Genomic DNA, 15,148 nt, shown 5'->3' with positions numbered 1-15,148 from the left:
CCAATCTCACCACACCCTCCTACCTTCACACACTCTCACCCTATTTACTCCATATCCACATACATAAATCCAATAATCAGCCCTTCCCAATGTCTAGCCACCCACACCATTTCATGTCTTACCCTATTTCACTCTTTTACCACTTCCACTTTTTACCTTTGTCTATTTACTCTCCTCCTATGAGCACCCACTCCATCCTCACATTCATTACCCCAATCAACAAACCAGCTCTCCAGCTGTACCAGTCTTGCTTAACCATGCAAACATAACATGCTCACCCAGCTACCTACTTGTCAAATATCATAGAATACTACACATTAAATATAACACACTACATCTCAGAAGACTGCTAGTTCTATACAACAGGTTCCCTAACTCAAACTATCTAGGACTACTCCTTTCATTAAAGGATGGTGATATTCAACCTAATCCTGGCCCAACAACAACTTCTATCACTCTACATAACCACAATCAGTCTACTAATTATCCCCTTACTAAACCATCTAACTCTCTCCTAATAGCTCATCTTAATATACGTAGCATTAACAACAAAGTAACCCAACTCCAAGCTCTATTAGAAGTCTACTCCTTCGACATTATCTGCCTAACAGAAACATGGCTAAAACCTGTTATCAAAGACAATGAAATTATCCCACCTGGATATAATATCCTAAGAATTGATTGCCAAGAAGGGCGGCGGGGCTGCTATTCTATTTAAGTCTGGCTTAAAGCTAACCACATATAACTGTAATCTACCTCTAGCTTTCAATGCTGAGATTCTCATATCTAAACTTGAACTTAACAATGCCAAATTGATCTATATTATCTGTATGTACCTACCTCCTGGAAACAACAAAGACACCTTAGAAATTATCCTTTGCTGGCTAGCCCAACACCTACCCCAAGAAACCATAATCCTAGGTGATGTAAACATAGATTGGAACTCCTATTGTAGCAGCTTCTCTACCGCTCACATTAACCTATATGTTTTTTCTCAAACTATTTCCTCCCCTACCAGAATAAATAACACTAACAAGAAAGGAAGCATATTAGACTGGATTCTTACTAACAATCATGTTCACATCTATAATTCTGGAACCCTCACTGATGATATAAGTGACCACTCACTTACCTACATCATCAGACATAAAACCAATACTCACATCCCACCCTCTATTAGAAATATCAGATCCCAAAAAAAATTTAACACTGATCTATTCCAAATGCAACTGGCTTCCCTTAAGACACCTCCCTTTAGATGAAGCCGTTAATTACTTCAATTCTACCTTCCTCACCATTCTTAACCACCAAGCTCCAACCAGATCCATTAGAATTAAAGCCAATTCTGCCCCATGGCTTTCTAATGAAACCAAAAGCAAAATTCATCTCAGAAATAAATATTGGAACAAATGGAGAATGACTAAAAACCCTGTAGACCAACAAACCTTTAGAATGCTAAGAAATGACACTAAGAAAGCTATACTTTCTGATAAACAGAACTACTACATACAATTCCAGCAACCTAATCATAACAACCCACAAAAATTCTGGGCAAGCATTAACCAGCTACTCCACCCAGGGCAATCTACTACTCCCAACCCTCAGAGTACTGACCAGGAAAATCTCATCCAAACAGTTAATACCTTCAATACCTTCTTTACAGATGCTATCCAGACTCTAGCTAGTCAACTATCACCTAATACCTTCACTCTACCTTCCTTTACTTCAACCCCATGACCTCATTTTCAATTCAAACCTGTCCCAACCATATTTATTCTAAACCTTTTAAATAAACTGAAACCATGTTCTCCCTCAGCAGACCAACTGCCTTCTGAATGCCTACAGTTATCAGCCAGAGCTATTGCCTACTCCATTTCCATACTGATCAATAGAACCATTACTGAAGGTCACATCCCTACCTTATGGAAAGTCTCCCACATTATCCCCCTCCATAAAGGTGGACTGAGCTCTCAAACTACTGCCCCATTGCCCTACTTTCTCCTTTAGCTAAGATCATGGAGAAATGTATCCACAGGCAATTACTCAACCACTTAATTGATAATAACTTACTTTCCAACTGTCAACATGGCTTCAGAACATCACACAGCACTACCACTGCCCTCCTTTCCTTTACTGATTGCATTAACAGTAACCACAACCGTAATTATCTTTCTTCTGCTCTATTTATTGATGTGTCTAAAGCATTTGACATGGTAAATCACCAGGTTCTCATAAACATACTACAATCTCTATCATTAGACCATCTTTCCATTAAATGGTTCCAGTCCTACCTTAATAAACGACAGCAGGCAGTATTATGGCATAACACTCTATCCACCCACCTACCCATTACCTTAGGTGTCCCTCAGGGGTAAATACTAGGACCTCTCCTCTTCTCCATATTTATTAACAACTTTCATTTTGCCATCCCCCAAGCCACATGCATACAGTATGCTGATGACTCCACACTGATATGTTCAGACACTTCCATCCAAGACCTTTACTCTTTTACTCAGAAGGTATTTATCACAGTTGAGCAATGGTTCACACAGTGCTGTCTTCTTTAGAACCCAAAAAAACAAGCTCCTCCTCTTTAATCTGACTCAAAAGTCATCTCCTCTTAATTTCTCTGTAACATCCACCAGTGGTACTATAATATCCCCTGATCCTACCACCAAATTACTTGGTATCACCATCGACAATAATCTGAACTTTGACATCCATATCAACAAAGCTATAAAGGCTGTCAACAAAAAACTTGGCACTATCTATAGGAATAAACCCTTCCTTTCCCCTACAGCTAAAACTACAATGGCTCACGCTCATCTAATCTCTACACTCCTCTATGCCTCACCTATTTTCACCAATCTATCCAAGAATAACTTCAGTAAACTATAAGTGTCATACAATAACATTGCCAGATTTGCCACAGGTAACTCATATAGAACCCACCATTGCATAAACTTAAAGCATCTAGGATGGCTGGAACTACAAAACCTGATTAAATTCCACCAACTAAACATTGCCTATAACATTCTTTATAACCCTTCCAATACTCCAATTTTATCTACCCTCATCATCCCATATAAAAATCTGAGGTCCTTAAGATCAGCAGATAAACTGCTTGTACATACCTCTAAACCTAACAACAGAGCTGGGGATTCTCTCTTCTCTAGTTCTGTTGGAAAATCCTGGAATCTTCTTCCCATTGACCTCTCCTCACTCACCTCTTTACCACTCTTCAGAAATAGACTTAAACTTTACCTTAAAACACACTGGCTATGCCCTTATACCAAACCTGACTAGTCATCTATCTTTTCAAACTGGGCTTTCCCTATCCATTACTTCTCACCTACTGTTATACCTTCCTATTACTATTTTTTATCATCTCTCTCTATATTACATTACTTCTATGCTCTGTTGATACTGGTGTTAAAGTAAATACTTCATCAATATCCCTATAAAATTAACTTCTTTTTTACTATTGACTTTACCTGTATAATGCATTGTACCTGTGAAATACATTGTTATGATTCTTGCCCTCATTGAATATCCTATGCTAACCTGTATGCTGTACTACATATGTTACTGTTGTATAAATATTTTTTTCCTATTTGTTATTGTTATTGTAGTTGTATGTCTTTGTTTATGTCTCAGAGCTTATCTCCCCAGGCCTCTACTGAAAATGGACATATATCCAGTTAGACTAGCCCGGTCATCAAATGTAAAATAAAATAAATAAATTATTAAAATCAGTCATTTTCTGTTCATATTGTGGCATCATCCTTGGTGAAGGCAGAATGCTGGTCAATGCAAGGCACATACCTGCCTGTGACACATATTCAGGGAGACCCATAATGTTTGTTTTCATATAGACCAGTAAGGTATTCCTCATATCATTTAGATCCATATGGACTATGATAAAAATATATTGATGTCTGTAGTGCAGTGACATAAATGAGTGCATAATATTGCAGATCTTAGTTCCAGACAGGCAATTAACCATTATCTTCTCCTTGTCTAGCCTGGAAACAGGAGTATCTCTGTGTCATACAATAGAATCCCCTATGACAAGAGTACTATGTAAAGTGCTTGCTTACCTTACTGACTTTGCACTTAGGGGATCATTGTGTGTAGGCTTATGTGTTATGTTTTTGGTATGTGCTTTAGTGATTGCTGAAGGTAAGTAATGCAATTTGACAGTTTAAAAGATCTTTGAGGTTTGGAGAGGTTTCTTTTAAGTGCCTCAGCATATAAAGGTCTATGTGTGATATAGTGCATGTGTGTTTTTGCCAACCTTGTTTGTAAGTGAGATTCTTGCCTCCAAGGAAATTCTCTATGTACATCTGTCACATACTATGTTAATTTTTTTATGGATTAAAAGATTGTCTGAGTACATGAGACAACTGTTACATTGTCTCAGGATGCCCATAACTATCAAACTAGTGACAAAGGCATTAGGAAATTGTAAATCCATGTTGCCAGGACCAATATTAGCAGTGGACTATTATGGTTTATAGCCTCGGATTTACAGTGATCACCTGAGTGATGTCTAGGATGAATGCTTGATGTTAGATAGTTCTATTTGATGCTTTATACAGCTGACCTAAACTTAGCTCCATGCGAAGTCTTTCTGTGTTACAGTTTATAGTCCTAAGTACTAGCTTTATAGGTTTGCTACTATACAGGGTACTGCTAACCACCAATGAGTGGTGAACAGCTCCACAAAAAACATGCACAATTTATAGCAAATTGAAAAAGCTGAAAACAAACTCCTGTGCCCTCTGGTCAATAAATAACTACACTTTAAGCTCTCTGGAGTGCCTTCCAATACAGAGAGACCAGGTAAACACCTTCTGCCACAAGATGAATGATCCGGGAATTTCCTAATCTAGCAGCACAGCAAAAGTATCTCTCAAGTGCAGATTAACACCCAACAAAATCCCTGAAAAGCTCTCTGGCTGATGAAAAAATGTCTCTTTAAGCCTCCCTGTGTGTTTCCCAACTCAGACTGACTGGGCTACTTTATTACTGCCATTAGAATAGGAGTTCCAGTCTTTTCAATGTAAAAACACACTTGGTTAGCCAAAAGTGAAAATGTACCATATGGCTAAACAATTAATTGTCACTTAAGCTACTTTGTGTGTTTCCTAACTCAGATGGACCATGCTATCTTTTTACCCCCACTAGAACTGCAGTACCAGCCTTCTTAATGTAAAAATGCACTTTAGCTAAAAGTGAAAAGGTATCAGAAACAAATCAAATAACTAGCTACAACAAGTAGTTCTTACTTTAAGCCTCCCTATGGGTTTCCCAGCTTGTACTAACCAGGCTACCTTTCTGCTACCACTAGAACTGCAGTCCAAGTCTTCTTAATGTAAAATACACATTAGTTAGCCTCAAGTAAAAGGGTACCAGAAACCAGTCTAACAACCAGCTACAACTACTGGTAATGTGATTTAAAGGCAGATAAGCCAGCAATAAAGAACTCACACATTTTAAGGCAGTTTCAAAGTACACTAACAGTGTAAGGGAAGGGCCTGCCCACTTTCTTTTGTCAGTAAACATTAAGACCAGCAGAGAACACAAGACTGGGAGGAGCTACCATGGACCAGTATACAATATGAGCAGATAGCTCAAAAGCCTCCAAGTATAAAATCAAAACAAGAATATGGAGGGTGGAAGTGAACCAAACTCAGAAAAAACACATAGGCTCAGCAGAGAAACCACAAAGCAATGTAGACTACAGAATTCCTTAAATGAATACCTTTACCTTAAGATAAACAATGGTAAGATAAGTGCAATTTCAAATGTAGTTTAAATGTACTTCTCTGGATGTAAAATGTAGTAAGAATGTTCTGTTATCACACTTGCAGCCATCTCAAAACTGAGAAAGGTTGTGTGATGTAAAATACCGGTGGGGGGGGGGGGGGCTGGGTTAATTACCATAGGCTCTATTAACAATTAGCTACAACAAACTCAGAAAAAAACACCTAGGCCCTGCAAAGAAACCAAAAAGCAATGCAGACTACAACACTGCCTTCAGTTAATAGCTTTAATTTCAGATAACAGCAAAAACACACAAAACTGATTTATATGGTAAGATAAATGCAGTTATAAATATACTTTTAACTATACTTCTCTGGATGCAAAATTTAGCCAAAATGCTCTATTATCAAGCTTACAGCATTCCAAAGATATCTACCAGATATCTCTGTACCAAGAAGGGTAGGAAAGAATCTTCATAGATCTTTGCCAACACTTAAGCACACACTTCTAGGACTGAACAATAGTCATCTAATAGTCTTGCACTTTTCAAAACAAATCCTGTTAACTGGATGGGAGAAGATGTGTTCAGTCTTAATTTTAAGGACATAGTATTCTTTGAAATCTTTTGAGCAGGAATTTAGTAAATAAGAATTTATAAAGCTGAACAAGCCAGCATTATAAAAGCCTTTGACGTCATCCATTACAGAAGCAGGTACATAAGTTCCTCCTCAAATGTAATGAAGCATAGTCATCCTTTCTGTCAGGGAAGTAACGTAAGGGGTTGTAACCCATGTTGTTTCATATAGCTCAGTCAGCTGTGTTTGCAATGGTTAGCAGGCAGACCGTTAAGTATGAAATGTGTGGCTCTAGTTTTCAGATGCAAGCAGTTCAGATGAGTTGTTGGTATTTGATGATGGGGCCAAATGCAAAGGTCCACTGTATGAATTCATCATGGGATCATTAACACATTATTGTGTTATGTTTGCAAAGTGATATAGGTATGCATCCTAATTTGTCATAACCACATTTTAGAGTGAGATCAGCTGTGCTGCTGTTCCACTGAGAGGTATGAGGTGTGAGTCATGAGCATTTTGACCACATTGCCTATGGTTGTAGAACAGACCTACTTTGCATCTCATTATACCAAAGAAATTTGTTGAAGGAAACATATCTGATTGGGTCCTGCTTTGGAGTGCCACTGCGGATGGAAAGAATGATGTGAAATTGAGAACCAGTGCTTGTCTATACCACAGGGGAACAAAGAACTGCTTTTTATTACAGGTCTATGAAACAGTACTAACAGACTGTGTTGAATTTAAAGTTGCTGACAATCTTTAATTTAATTAGATTTCTACTGAACCTTGAATACATCTCTCTCTTTTTTTATAGGTTCACTGGAAACATCCCTAAAGCATACACACAGCAGGCTTATCCAAAAGGCAGCTTGATACCACTCAATCCTCCTACCACTTATTTTGGACAAACTTTATATCACCTCTGCCCTTGTGCTTTAAGTATGGTAGGGGCATCCAGTCTTTTCTGTGTGTATTGTAGCCTACATAATGACTAGCCTGAAGACAAGTGCTTCAGTGTCCTAGTTTGTAAGCAATAGCCTTACAGTCTATAAACCCTCCTCCACATTCTGCTAGTCAACTTTTACTCTCTACTTCCTAACAGACACTAACATTTACTATTACTGCTCTTAGTCAAACTATTTATTTCTCTTATATTTTCCTTATCGTATCCCCAATTCTCACCCACCCCCCTTACTCTACATTTATGTTTCCATAGCACTATCTACATATTCCTCAATCCAATACCATTGGTTCTCTCAAGAAGAAAAATAATCAATAGAATTACTCCCAACCATAACACCTACTCTAGTTTACCACCCAATACTCTACCTCAAACTGTCCTACTCCTTGCCCCTATATGAATCACATTACATCTCTACAACCAACCCACTACCCTCCATAACATTTTCAAATTCTAATTTACAGCAGAGATAAAACCCACGTTAAATAAAATGCCTCAACTCAAATTATTTTACTACATTTCCTCAATATTACTAGCTTTTATCGCCAACTATCAAGTTCACCTCCTTCAAATATTACTTCTTCAACCATTCTTCACAATTAATATCAACATCTACCAAGCTTGTCTTTCTCCATAGTACCCTATCTATACAAACAAACCATGTCTTATTTATTTATTTATAAATATCTCAAAACTAAGTATCCAAATTTTCAATCAAATAACAAACCAAGACCAAAATGTAACTGGCCACACTCTTCCATCTGTAAAATATCAGTTAAAAAAATAGCACTGATATTAACCCCAAACCAGGTCCCACTGTTCACAAAACCATCACTTATAGCCCAAAATAAACAAGTTACTTAATACATCTTAACAAAAAAACAGAACCCAAACTCACTTTACTAAATATGAACCTAAGAAGTATGTGCAATAAAATCCATGACATACATGCCTACCTTTCCATATACAATCCTGATGTATCTAGCTACCAAAACCTGGTTAAAATAAGAAATAAAGGATAATAAAATCACTCCAGGATACAATATACTCAGGAATGACAGACAAAACAAGCATGCAGGTGTTGTAGCAATCATCTATAAAGCCTTCATTAACCATCACTTACTCCTGAAGGAAAAAAAGGAAAGAATTTACAATCATACTTAGAAGAATTTACAATCATACTTAGAAGAATTTACAATCGTACTTAGAATAATTTACAATCATACTTAGAAGAATTTACAATCATGCTTAGATATGTTATCAATACATGCAAGTCTGTATGAATTTCAGAAGGAGTCACTAGTGGGCACATTGTGGGTGCTGTGAAGAGCACTTCTGGCTAACATCAAAGATTGAAGCAATATTAATTTCATTAACTTTCCCGTCATGGTATTAGAAACCCAAAAGACTTGGAGAAATTAGAAATAGAAATACCCAAATTTAACAATGCTGAACTTCTAATAGCACTCTTGAACATCAACAATTGGAAAACTATATGTTTAACAGCAATTTATTTATTACTAAGGAATAACATTGATACCGCTGAAAGCATCCAGTATTGGATATCCCAACAAATAAACCATGTAATTATAATACTTGGAGACATAAATATAGACTGGCAACTCACAAATTCCACTACCCCACTGAATCCATAAACTTGTATATCATCAAACAATTAATAACTACACCCACTAGAAGCAATAAAACTTCAGGAAGCTATTCAACATTAGACTGGATCCTTACAATAAAACCCAGACAAACTGACAAAAGTAGGCTGCCTGTCAGATAGCATAAGCGATCACACCCCAACATATGGCATTAGAACTCACCATAACCTAGATAAACATATATCAAATATGAAATACAATCAATTTCAGCATAGTTATTTTCAATGAAACACTAGAACAAAATAACTGGAATGTACTTAGAACTATGCCACTAGATAGTGCTGTAGAACTCTTTAAGATAACATATTCTTACACACCTTAAATAATCTAGCACCAGTATGTAATAAAAGAGCAAAATTCATCCCCATGCCATGGATAACAAAATAAACAAAATGACTCATGATAAAAAGAGCTAAAGCTTTGAAATATTGGTATAAAAATAGATCTCAAAATGCCTTCCAGCAGTTTGGACATCTTAGAAACCTTGCAAAACTCCATGCCAAACAGGACAAGCAAACATATTATACCAGCCTACAAGACAAACATCAAAACAACCCAAAATCTTTTTGGTCATCACTAAATGAACTACTCTACCCTAGCAAGATCACCACCCTCTCTTTAAAAACAGACAATAAAACAGACTATCACCACAAAGTTTAATTCCTCCTTTATACAATCAATATTATCTCTCTTAGATACTAATACATCTGGTCCTCGCTAACCCCCCCCACCCCGCTACTAAAACCACAGCTCTTCAATTTTAGATCCAGTACCCACCTCATTCATAATAAAGTTACTCCTTAAACTAAAAACTACTTACACAGCTGTAGACCAGCTACCATCAGACTACCTAAAAATGGCCTCAGAAGTCATAGCCTTCCCTGTGTCCATACTAATTAATAGGCCAATAGCAAAAAGACACATCCCATCACACTGGAAAAAATCCTACATCATACCACTACATAAAGGTGCCAATCCACAGAGTTTAGTAACTACAGGCCAATATCAATTCTCTCCCCCTCTCCAAAATATTACAGAAATGCATCCATATGCAGATGATGTAATACCTAACCTCAAATAACCAGCTCTCAGAAGTATAACCTGGCTTTAGGCCCCAGCACAGCACCACTACTGCTCTACTACACTTTAACAATATAATAAACCAACATAGAAACAGTGGTCTGCTTGTGTCTACCATGTTCTTAGACTTATCAAAGGCATTTGATACTGTCTCGCACCTGCAATTCGTGTTCAACTGTCCTCAATAGGACTTTCACAGTACTCCTTGGTTATATATCTGGAAGGCAACAAGATGTTAAATGGCAACAAACCTACTCATCCTTTTAACCAGTTATTACAGGTGTTCCTCAGGGCTCAATCTTGTGTCCTCTCCTGTTTAATTTATTTATTAATAATCTCCACACCTCCACTCACAATGCTACTTTAGTTCAGCCTGAAGACGACTCAGCATTAATATCCGCAGCTTCAACAATAAATAAGGTCCAAGACACTACCCAAAAATCCTTCTCCTCTGTAGAAACTTGACTCAAAGAATCAAATCTCATACTCAACCACAAGAAAACTAAGTTAATGCTTTTTACCCCTAAAAGTTGCCAAAATCAAAAGCAATCCTTTTCCATAAATTTGGCGAATAATACTGTCATTGAAACTGTAACTCATAGTGAACTTCTAGGCATTATAATAAATGACAATCTCAAGCATGACCAGCATATACTGCACACCATTAAATCTACAAAACAGAAATTAGGCTCCCTTCATAGGATCAATGGATTCCTTACACATACTGGAAGAAAAACTCTAGCCACCACTTTCTTACTGCCAACTCCCTTATACCCTGTTCCTATCCTAACAAACTTAATAGTCAAAGAAAGGAACTTGCCTCCTGCTTAAATAAAATAGCTAAATATGCCACCAATCTCCCTCAGAGGACCCACCATTGTCATAGCTTAAAGCATGCAAACTGGCTTGAACTGCCCAGCTACCTAACATATTCACAACTAACTACAGCACAGAAACTCATTCATCAACCGAAATAATGCCCTGCACTACAAAACTTATTATTGCCCTACTGTCCAGGAACGGACCTCCATTCTATTAACAAATTCTTACTACTCACAAATAAGTCAAATAATGTTGCAGGAAACTTGATCTACTCCCAGTATGTTGCTAAACTTTGGAACAGTATCCCCCACAAATAAAACTCTCTGACAAACTCAATAGTTTGAATCCACTGCTTAAACAACATCTTACCCAATCCTGGTCCTGCACGTGCTCATTTCCAGGTTAAGATTTTGGGCTCACCATACGATAATCTTCAAATACTTTACTTAAACAGAATACTCTCAACCTCTCAGTGAAATAAAACATTTTTTATACGTAACTGCTGTCTGTATAATCCACTAAGATGCCCATGGGCTTTTTCTTTAGTAATTTCTACCTCTATAAAATCGGAGAATGTATAAATGTAACTGCTATGTATATAAATGTAAATAGAAATGCGACTACTCTCTGTTTAACTGGAACTAAGTATAATGCAATATAAGTAAATGGACATTTTTCTCCCCAGGCCTCTGCTGAAAATAGTTATTATCCAATCAGATTTTCCCGGTAAACAATGACGAATAATAATAAATAAACATTCAGGCATTTTGTGTAACACATGAACTTGGATAGCGATATGTTTGGCCGTATATGGATTTATTCCTAATATTCCACAGTATGATTATGTAGACTTCTGCTTTAGGCAGCCTCTATTACTTCATGGTTATTTTATTATGAATCGTGACTGGCACAAATATTCTGCTGGCAAACTTTTGAACATATCTGTTCTGTGTGCCTGCTCTCTTCTAGGTATGTAGCAGTATAGCACAAAATGCTTTATAGATCACTATGTCTTTGTAGATTATATAGTGGGCTGGTATGCAGTTTTTACAAAGAAAAAGACCCACACAATTGCATGCATTCCTATGAATTCCCATTGTGTTTTATATGACATCAGAAATTAAAATGATATTTTTGGGAACAACTTGTAGAAGTTTAAATATAATAACAAAAGCACAGGTTTCCCAAGCGAAGAATAACATCCCTGTATTTGAGGGGTTGTTTTTTGCTTTCCTTAAGCAGTATTAACTTGTACATTGCATGACAAAAGGCTGATTAGTGAAGTGTCTTTACACAAATACTTTTAAGAAAACGGCAAAGCAATAAAGAAATGTTGACATTTAGAAGGAGGATTAATTTCTGGTAAGAGTGAATATTATAAACTAACAAATCACAGAATTTCTTAAACATTCATTGTAAAAATTAAGTGCAGACATTAATTGTCTTTGGAATAACAAATAAACAAAGGCTATCAAAACATAAATAAATGGAGCTATTGTGACTTGAGACATAAGAAGTGTATGCATTTCTGTATCAAATGAGATTTCACACTCAAAAAATTAGACTTAACTATTAAAATGTAAAATGCAGTGAAATTTAAGGATCTATCATAAGTGAATACCACCATATACTTTTCTGAAACTGCTATGACAATACACCAGACCATCTGAGATATAACCCTTTACATAAGGCGGCCAACAATTACCCAAAACAGTTAATAACTGAGACACTGCCATCTTGAAAATGGCCAGTAATAAAGGATTTAGATGGTTACTATCACCACTAACATAAAAATATAAATGTTTTAATATTCCTTGGTCTTCTTTGCAGTATTAATGCCTTACATGCCATCAGCTGGCAAGTATTATTTTATAATACATTCTAACCCAAAATGGCCTGAAAGGTCGTGCCACAGTGATGTACAAGATCGTTCAGTTAAGGCTCCATATTCACACAGTGCACTCTAGCCCCATGACCTGTAACCTTTATTTTCATAACTGTACTTTAGATTCTGTATAATTTTTGCTGCTTTCTTACATTATTAATCTTTATCTTAAAATGTTTGCTATGTAGGCTGCTCATGCTCCCCTTTTTCCCAAACAAGAAAATAATCAGAAACAGCTGTGATAAAACTATAGACTCTGTAATCATTGAAAGCAGCATCCAGGTGTGAATACGGTGATTCTTTCGGGTAAAATCACCCAGAAAATACACAAGGATAAATGTGATAAGTCTAAAAGTGCTGTAGTATTTTTCTTCTGAAATCAAGCAAACAATCATTTCAAAAAAGAATCCACAAAAAATTGTGGTACTATGTATTCAACATCTGGAGAATGTGCAAACAGACAGAATCATTCTTAGCAGGCAAGGCTTATTTGTGCAAGGATTTGCAAAATTATGAATTTGTTAAGATAGAGAATATATTCATCATTCAACTTCTGCTGGCATAATTTGTTTCAGTGGATGGGACTGTTTTGCAAAACTTGGCTGTACAGTTTGGAATGGAAGTAAAGGAACCTGAAGCTTGTGACTTTTAGACTGCAGTTGGAATCACAGACTCTGAAATTTACTATCTTCTTATTGATACATTTGATGCATACAGTAAGGTAGAGTGGGTCTTCTTTTGCGGATCATTTGTTTCTATATTCTGTCTGAAGTCACAAGGCCACATGCCTTACTTGACTTTTTCGAACAAAACAGTTATACAATGAATGATAGCCCCTAATGCCATACAGTAAACCTCATGTAGCTATATTACTGAGCAACTAAAAATAAAAACACAGTTTGGATGAGCTAACAGGATGAACTTTCATTGGAAGACTAAAGTGAAAGGTGAGTGCTTTCATCAACTAAATGGCTTTTAAGAGTTGTAGACTTCTTCAGATCAGTGCCAATGTCCCAATAATCTGTTATGGTTTCCTAATAAGGCAAACGGTAGAAATGAGGGTTTGCAGTGTAATTTTGCTTGCCTGATGTTATAACATGATGAACACATTTTCATAAAAGAGGATGAAATAGGTAGCCACATAAGCAATAGTGATTAAATTTGAAATCTTGACTGAACCTTTGACAAGTGATGTGACTAGCCCAAACTGTGCTTTAATGAAACATTATAGTTAGGTTATGGTAAACAGACTAGTGATGGAGGTGGGCTTCAAAAATGTATACTAATCTGATAAACAGTTTGACTTCACAGTTCACACTTCTTTGAAAAGTAAATAACTTGAAAAAAATATTTGGAGATTGTTAATAAATTGGAGTCATATCCAAGGCAATTTAACACACATTTTACTGCAACTCTTTTTCCTTCCAACTGTCCTTGCCATCATCTTATAAATGCATCAGACCAGCAATGAGTGCTACTTTCTATTACAGATGAGGGAAACAGTTCTAATAGATGGTATTGAGTTTATTTAAGTGCTTGAGCTGTTTAGCCATTTGGTGTTGTGTAACACATTCCCTGGGACTCACTAAAATCCATGTTGCCTTCATGCAAAGCTTACATGGAGTTTGTATGTGCACTCAGTGATGCGCGCTGAGCAGCAGAGCTCATTACATATTCTTGCTGCGCACCACATTTAAATGTAAATAAGTGTTTTTTCATGCAGAAAACAATGTAAGCCAAAACACATAGCAATCCTGTTTAAGTCAAAGCAAAGAAGGTCCGCGGTTTTGCACGGAATGCCACAATGATCACCAGGGCTTAACAAATAATCGTTGCCATAGCTCTCAATCTCTTAGTGCAAGACATCTGGACAAAGCCCAACATAATGGGGGGACAATGACCCAAAAATAGAGACAGATTTTACATATTTGCTCTTTAGAAATGCTTTAGAATAACAGCAGGTTTATGTGAAGATACATTTTTCTGAAGGATTTGAAGTCTGAAATTCAAATGTATGTAATTATTGAGTCACATCAGTTTTGAGAACATCCCAGTGATATGGCAGAAAACCATAAATTTGATAAGGAACACACCAGAATATATATAACGCAAACATCTGGACATTTCTGTGAAAATCTGGACAGTTAAAAGGTATGATAGTTATGTATGTGGTCCAAACACAGTACAGGACAGTGTATACAGTGCAGAGTATTGTGAATTACCATTCCTGGCATTCTGTACTGAAGATGTATAAATGATCTGTAAGGGTATATGGGCAGCCATAATACTCAGAGGAAGTGTGTGTATTGAATAGGCACACAAAGATGAATTATAGGAATGAACACAGGGAAAGAGGATAGGTGAAACAACCTAATGTACAGCATGTCAA

The sequence above is a fragment of the Protopterus annectens genome, chromosome 2.part0 (genome assembly GCF_019279795.1).
Source record: "Protopterus annectens isolate FY-2018-M chromosome 2.part0, PAN1.0, whole genome shotgun sequence".
NCBI lineage: Eukaryota > Metazoa > Chordata > Ceratodontiformes > Protopteridae > Protopterus > Protopterus annectens.
Note: the sequence above shows the minus strand (reverse complement) of the source record.